The sequence below is a fragment of the Macaca nemestrina genome, chromosome 11 (assembly GCF_043159975.1).
Source record: "Macaca nemestrina isolate mMacNem1 chromosome 11, mMacNem.hap1, whole genome shotgun sequence".
Taxonomy (NCBI): Eukaryota; Metazoa; Chordata; class Mammalia; order Primates; family Cercopithecidae; genus Macaca; species Macaca nemestrina.
In genome coordinates, this window is record NC_092135.1 from 67,640,625 (window position 1) to 67,647,375 (window position 6,751).

A 6,751-nucleotide genomic window follows, 5' to 3' on the forward strand; every position below is an offset into this window, starting at 1 on the left:
CTTGGGTAATAGAGTAAGACCCTTTCTTTAAAAACTCTTAAAAATAGAGCTACCATATGATCCAGCAATCCTGCTGCTGGGTATATATCCAAAAGAAATAAATCAGTATATCAAAGAGATATCTGCACTCTCGTGTTTGTTGCACTGTTCACCATAGCCAAAATTTGAAAGTAACCTAAGTGTCCATCCACAGATGAATGGAAAAAGAAAATGTGGTACATTTACACAATGAAGGACTATTCAGCCATAAAAAAGAACGAGATCCTGTCATTTGCAACAACATGGATAGAACTGGAAGGTCATATTAAGTGAAATAAGCCAGGCACAGAAAGACAAACATCACATGTTCTCACTTCTTTGTGGGAGCTAAAAATTTAAACAATTGACTCATGGAGATAGAAAGTAGAAGGAAGTTTACCAGAGGCTGGGAAGGGTAGTGGGGGATTGTGGGGATGTTTAATTGGTACAAAAAGTAGTTTCAAAGAATAAATAAGACCTAGTATTTGCTAGCACAACAGGGTGACTATAGCCAATAATAATTATACATTTTCAAATAACTAAAAGAGTATAATTGGATTGTTTGTGACACAAAGGATAAATGCTTGTGGTGACAGATACTCCGTTTACCATGATGTGATTATTACACATTGCATGTCTGCATTAAAGTATCTCATGTATTCCATAAATATACACACCTACTATGAACCCACAAAAATTTTAAAAAGGCCGGGCACAGTGGCTCACACCTGCAATCCTAGCACTTTGGGAGGCCATAGTGGGCGGATCACTTGAGGTCAGAAGTTCAAGACCAGCCTGACCAACATGGCAAAACCCCATCTCTACTAAAATACAAAAATTAGCTGAGAGTGGTGGCATGTACCTGTAATCCCAGCTACTCGGGAGGCTGAGGCAGGAGAATCACTTGAACCTGGGGGGCAGATGTTGCGGTGAGCTGATATCACGCCATTGCACTCCAGCCTGGGTGACACAGCAAGACTCCCTCTCACAAAAAAAAAAAAAAAAAAAAAAAAAAAAAAATTCTAATGAAGGTGAGTGAGCCAGTCCTGTAGCTGTAGCTGGGAAAAGAGCAGTCCAGGCGAAAGGAATATGTAGCAGCAAAGCACGGAGAAAGCCCTGAGGCATTGCCTCCTGATGAGAGCCAAAGCAAAGCTGGGTGTGGGGATGCAGGAGCCTATTATAAGTAGGCTTTTACTGAATGAGACAGGAAGTCTTTGGCGAGCTTTAATCGCTGACTTATATAATAGTATCAGTCTTTCTGGGGTTAGTTGAGCCAATGCTCTTACTTCTATTCTTTTTCCATTGCTTATAATGGAAAAAGCCCTAGTTTATTATCCTTCTGTCTTGTATTAATTTTATCTGGAATTGAGCTCTAACTGTGGCACAGAAACATTCCCAAATAAGCTGCTATCTTTTAAATAGTAAAAATACTCCCCCAAGTAGTAATAGGCTAATTCCTGTTTTGGGAACAGATCAGTGATCTTTCAAATCTAATACGTTTGAAAAATTATGTACTCATTTTTAGATTGATATTGGAAATTTTCATCACCAGTTTAAATATTTGCCAAGATTGTAATTTCTAACATGTTATAAATAATGACTGTTAAATAATACTTTTAAATCTATTCAGTAAAAACTAAATATAGCCGTTCAAAACCACTGTCATTCATTTAAAAATACATAAACAAGTTGTTCTTTAAAAGTGGGAAATTTTGGCTTCCTTACTTACCACAGTCTGTATTCTTACACTGACTGTATAGAAAGAGGAGGCAGAGTAAACCAACCCCATATATACCTCAGCCCAGGCCCTGTGCCTGGTCTGTATTGTGAATCAGGAGACAAGGAGTTCAGGGAAAAAAAAAAAAAAACTGTTGGAAGTTTTTTATTTTCTCATTTTTTAAATTTAGTTCTCAGTCTTCTTTCTTCTTGAGTTCATATTTCCATTCTACTTCTCTTAGAGAAGGTTGTCCCTCGGAAAATACAGGCAGTCCTCACTTTGCACAATAATGCAGGACCTTCAAAATAACTGTACAAGTTGAAAATGTATAATGTGATCTAAATAATCAATGGGAAAAATTATGATTGTCCTATGACCTTTAAAATTTTTTGTCAGAACATTATAAACTCTCTTCGTTATAAATGTATAGGGAAATAAAGAACATAGTAAGACTGATATTCACTTAGTATACTGCAATTTAAAACATCAGAAACATTGATAATTAAGTGTTGTGTTTCTTTGTAAAAAAAACTTAACAATAGTAGTTTGCTTAGTTTCTTCCCTTCTTGTCATAGAACTTATGATTTGGCGTATTCATCTTTCTACGCCTTGATAAACTGTCATAGTTTTACGTTTGGATCAGCTTCCAGTGTGTTATCCTTTGCATTTTCGATGTGGTGAAATATTTCCAAGAGTTCCTTTAATGTGAAGATTTTTGCCAGGATCACTTCCTCTGAGACATAAGGTGACTCACTTATGTCATGAGTTCACCTGCTCTAAGTTCCCTGGCTACATATCTGCAGTCTCTCCAATGGTGGTAGTGTAAACATTCCCATGGTCAGCTATTTCCTCTATAACCTCATTACATTCATTTCACTTCTTTTTGGTTGATGTTTTTTAGATGGAGTTTTGCTCTTGTAGCCCAGGCCAGAGTGCAATGGCGTGATCTCGGCTCACTGCATCCTCCGCCTCCCAGGTTCAAGCGATTCTCCTGCCTCAGTCTCCCGAGTAGCTAGGATTACAGGCGCCCGCCACCACGCCTGGCTAGTTTTTTGTATTTTTAGTAAAAATGGGGTTTCACCACTTTGGCCAGGCTGGTCTTGAACTCCTGACCTCAGGTGATCTGCCTGCCTCGGCCTCCCAAAGTGCTGGAATTACAGGCATAAGCCACCATGCCCAGCTATTTCACATTTTATTTTCAGTATTGTCACTTTTTATTTCCATGCCATACTTTCATCCTTGTTGGCCAATACCCTTTCTTAATCACCCATTTTTGTAAAATGTCACATGGGTTTTTTACTGGCAGACAAGGAGACAATGCGACTGCAAGCCTTGCTGTCTGTGTGTGAACTGACAGATGCACAGAGACCAATCACTGACAGACTTTGAAAGAAGATACATGATTAGTCACCGATCAGGATGCACACCTGTTAATGTAGTAATTCATGGACCTGAAGAGCTAGTAGCAAATTTGTATTTTATGCAGTTACTCAGAGTTAGTTAATTTACCTCAGTAACTGAAATTTGAAACCTTGTTCTCAGAGGACAGGTGTTATTTAAACCGTGGTAACTAAAATTCGTACATATTGGAAACATTCAAAGAAAGAATTTTTGGCCAGTCCAATAAAAAAAGAAAGACTTTTGTTTGGTTGGTTTTTTGTTTTTTTAATCTCAGCTCACTGCAAGCTCCACCTCCCGGGTTCATGCCATTCTCCTGCCTCAGCCTCCTGAGTAGCTGGGACTACAAGTGCCCGCCACCACGCCTGGCTAATTTTTTTGTATCTTTAGTAGACACGGAGTTTCACCGCGTTAGCCAGGATGGTCTCGATATCCTGATTTCGTGATCCACCCTCCTTGGCCTCCCAAAGTGCTGGGATTACAGGCGTGAGCCACCGCACCTGGCCAAGAAAGAGTTTTCTGTATGATTTTATACTGAATATCTTTTATTAATCTCTTAACCTTCTCTATGATGAAAATGTCTATAAATTAAAATTTGTATGTCCTTGATTGTTTTATGTCCTTGGTTATTTTACAAATCCTGACCTAATTAATATTATAATTATTATTATAATTGATTAAACATAAATATGTTTAAATCAAAAGTAAAAAATTATCAAAAATTATTTCAATCTGATGATCATTTAGAGCGTGAAGTCAAGTAGTGCTTACTGCTGGAATGAGACAGTATTTAGGATCAATGACGTTCCTGTTTAACACCTCTGTAGACATAATCGCTGAGAAAACATGTTCACAGAGACAAATAGGTAAGAATGAGATAAATTTATCGTAGTGGCCGGGTGTGGTGGCTCACGCCTGTAATCCCAGCACTTTGGGAGGCTGAGGCCGGTAGATCACCCGAGGTCAGGAGTTCAAGACCAACCTGGCCAACATGGCAAAACCCCATCTCTACTAAAAATACAAAAATTAACCGGGCGTGGTAGTGCGCACCTGTAGTCCAGTACTTGGGAGGCTGAGGAAGGAGAATCGCTTGAACCTGGGAGGCAGCAGTTGCAGTGAGCCAAGATCACATCATTGCACTCCAGCCTGGGTGACAGAGCAAGACTCCGTCTCAAAAAAAAAAAAGGCAACTTTATTATAGTAAAGCCATTCATTTTGTCATTCCTTCCAAATTATTTGCCAAAAATCCTCTTTCACTTGTGCTGAAAACCAGGAACTGGAAACCTCTGACTTGCAAAAGCATTGTTGCCTAGTTATTAGAATGTTCACTTTCTTATTTTACACGAAACGTACCAAAAAAGGTTTTACCAAGACACATCAGCTGCAGGGCAGCCACAGATACCTGTGTTGCTTGTGTAGTATACAACTCCTGAAAGCAGTGTTTACACTGTACTCAAGTTGCACGAGCTGGAATTGTGCAGTGCGCAATTTACAAAGCTGTATGTGGTAGCCTTATACATTTTACCTACTATTGTTTTTTGTTTTGAGATGGAGTGTCACTCTGTCGCCCAGGCTGGAGTGCAATGGCGCAATCTCGCCTCACTGCAACCTCCGCCTCCTGGGTTCAAGAGATTCTCCTGCCTCAGCCTCCTGAGTAGCTGGGATTACAGGCGTACACCACCACACCCGGCTAATTTTTGTATTTTTAGTAGAGATGGGGTTTCACCATGTTGGTCAGGATCGCCTTTAACTCCTGACCTCGTGATCTGCCTGCCTCGGTCTCCCAAAGTGCTGGGATTACAGGCGTGAGCCAACAGGCCTGGCCTTTTTTTTTTTTTTTTTTTTTAACTTGGCAGCAACTTGTTTAATCCAGTATGTAAATGAAGTATACAAAATGTTCTATTTATGCCCATCATCTACACACATTAATGATGATATCACAGCATATCAAACATTTAATGGCATGGCTGTACTTAGTGGAAAGATATACTAATAAGGTAAAAATTATAAATAAAATCATTATTTTTAGAACTAGGAGTCCTTTGAAAGCTGAAGTGTGATGTCAATAAGTCATCTAACTCCATGCCAAGCTTAGTGTCTGCCAAATCATTTATGTCTCATTTCCATGGCAGCACTTTATTTCTTTAAGACTTGGAACCACAGATGGCACATCTGTTTTCTTGAACAGTATCATTAATTTATTTGATTTATGAATGCTAATTATATGTTTCTGAATGCATCAAATCTATCAGCATTTGCAATGGTCTCTTTGATAAGAATATGGTAAAGAGGAACAATTCCAGGCAATACCCTTCAGGACCTGCTCTTCTCTAGGCAAAGCGAAGCAGTATACTAGTCTAATATGTAATACACACTGATATACACTTTTAAGCAGTAATTCACAACCAGGGAACATCAGGCAATGAAAGCAAGAGTTTTAATTGGTTCATGCAGCAATCTGAAATAACTGCACAAATGAGAATGTAGTAAATTCTATTATTCACGAAACATTTATTATTACATGTAGTTACGATTCCAGAAGCCCTTACTCTAAGTTAGATGGAGGCTATATTTTTTTATACATCAAACTTGGCAAACAGTAACTATAGCTACAAAAACAGCCATCTCTACACTTGAGTGACAAAAATGGAGAGAAGACTCCTTCAATCAGTCACAATTGTGTCCTTGAATGGCAACAGTGACAACAGTATCACTATCAGTTATGAAGGGCAAGCTATAATTACTATTAACTACGAAGTTCATAATTTCTGAAGAAATGTTAAGAAGAGGCTAATTTCCAGATTAAGGTTGAGATGCAGAATTAAGTGTAAAGATTCTTTCATTATAGTAGCTAACATTTATATATCAAGTCCTAAGTGCTTCATTATTAATTTGTCTTTCCAGTAACCTTAGGTTAGGTTGAGAAAGTATCCATGTTATCTGTGTTTTACAGATCCGAAGACTAAGGATCAGAGAAGGTTAGTAATTTGTGAGAGGCTATGTGTTAGATAGGTGGCAGAGATGAGCCTTAAGCCTGAAACTAAATCTCATATGCTTTCCTTTTCTAACTATACTGTTTACCAGATGTTCGTATGTTAAACTTTCATCCTTCTTCCTTTTGAGTCCAACACATTCTCTTATTTGTCCATAAGAATCACCTGCTGCCCCTGATTAGAATGCAGATCCCTAGGTTTCCACCCCACAGAAATCTGTGCGTGGGGTGTGGTAGTTGTGGGGGCTGCATAATCATCTTAATTCAATTAAGATGATCTGATTTGTGGAATTAAACTAAAACCCACCCACAGGAGAACAAATAGATGCTATTTATTCAGAGCTTGCTGTAGAAGGGAGTCCCAGTCACCATCACTTGACTTTGTCAGAGGCTCAAAGGTGGGGCAGAGGAGTGGGAAGGTTTATAGAAGTGAAGAAAAGCCCCAGGTATGCTCTAATTGGAAGTTGTTGGCATGGGAAAGCGGCAAGTGGGCTACTAGAAGCGTGGGTATTTTATGTGGTTGGTTTGCAGAACATATTTGGCTTTCTCTGGTTGGTGCTGAGGTGGAACTAGGGGTAAAAATAGGGAAGTTGCACTTTGGAAGGCCCAGGCAGGAGGATCGCTTG

General features: G+C 39.1%; 1 non-coding gene across 1 annotated transcript; it reads left to right on the forward strand.

Annotated features, from left to right (window-relative positions):
• The first annotated feature begins 1,732 nt into the window (after positions 1 to 1,732).
• On the forward strand, positions 1,733 to 1,862 carry LOC112426980 (small nucleolar RNA SNORA51). The gene has a single exon (XR_003018387.1). It is a non-coding gene; the product is annotated as a small nucleolar RNA SNORA51 (small nucleolar RNA).
• The last annotated feature ends 4,889 nt before the right edge of the window (positions 1,863 to 6,751 follow it).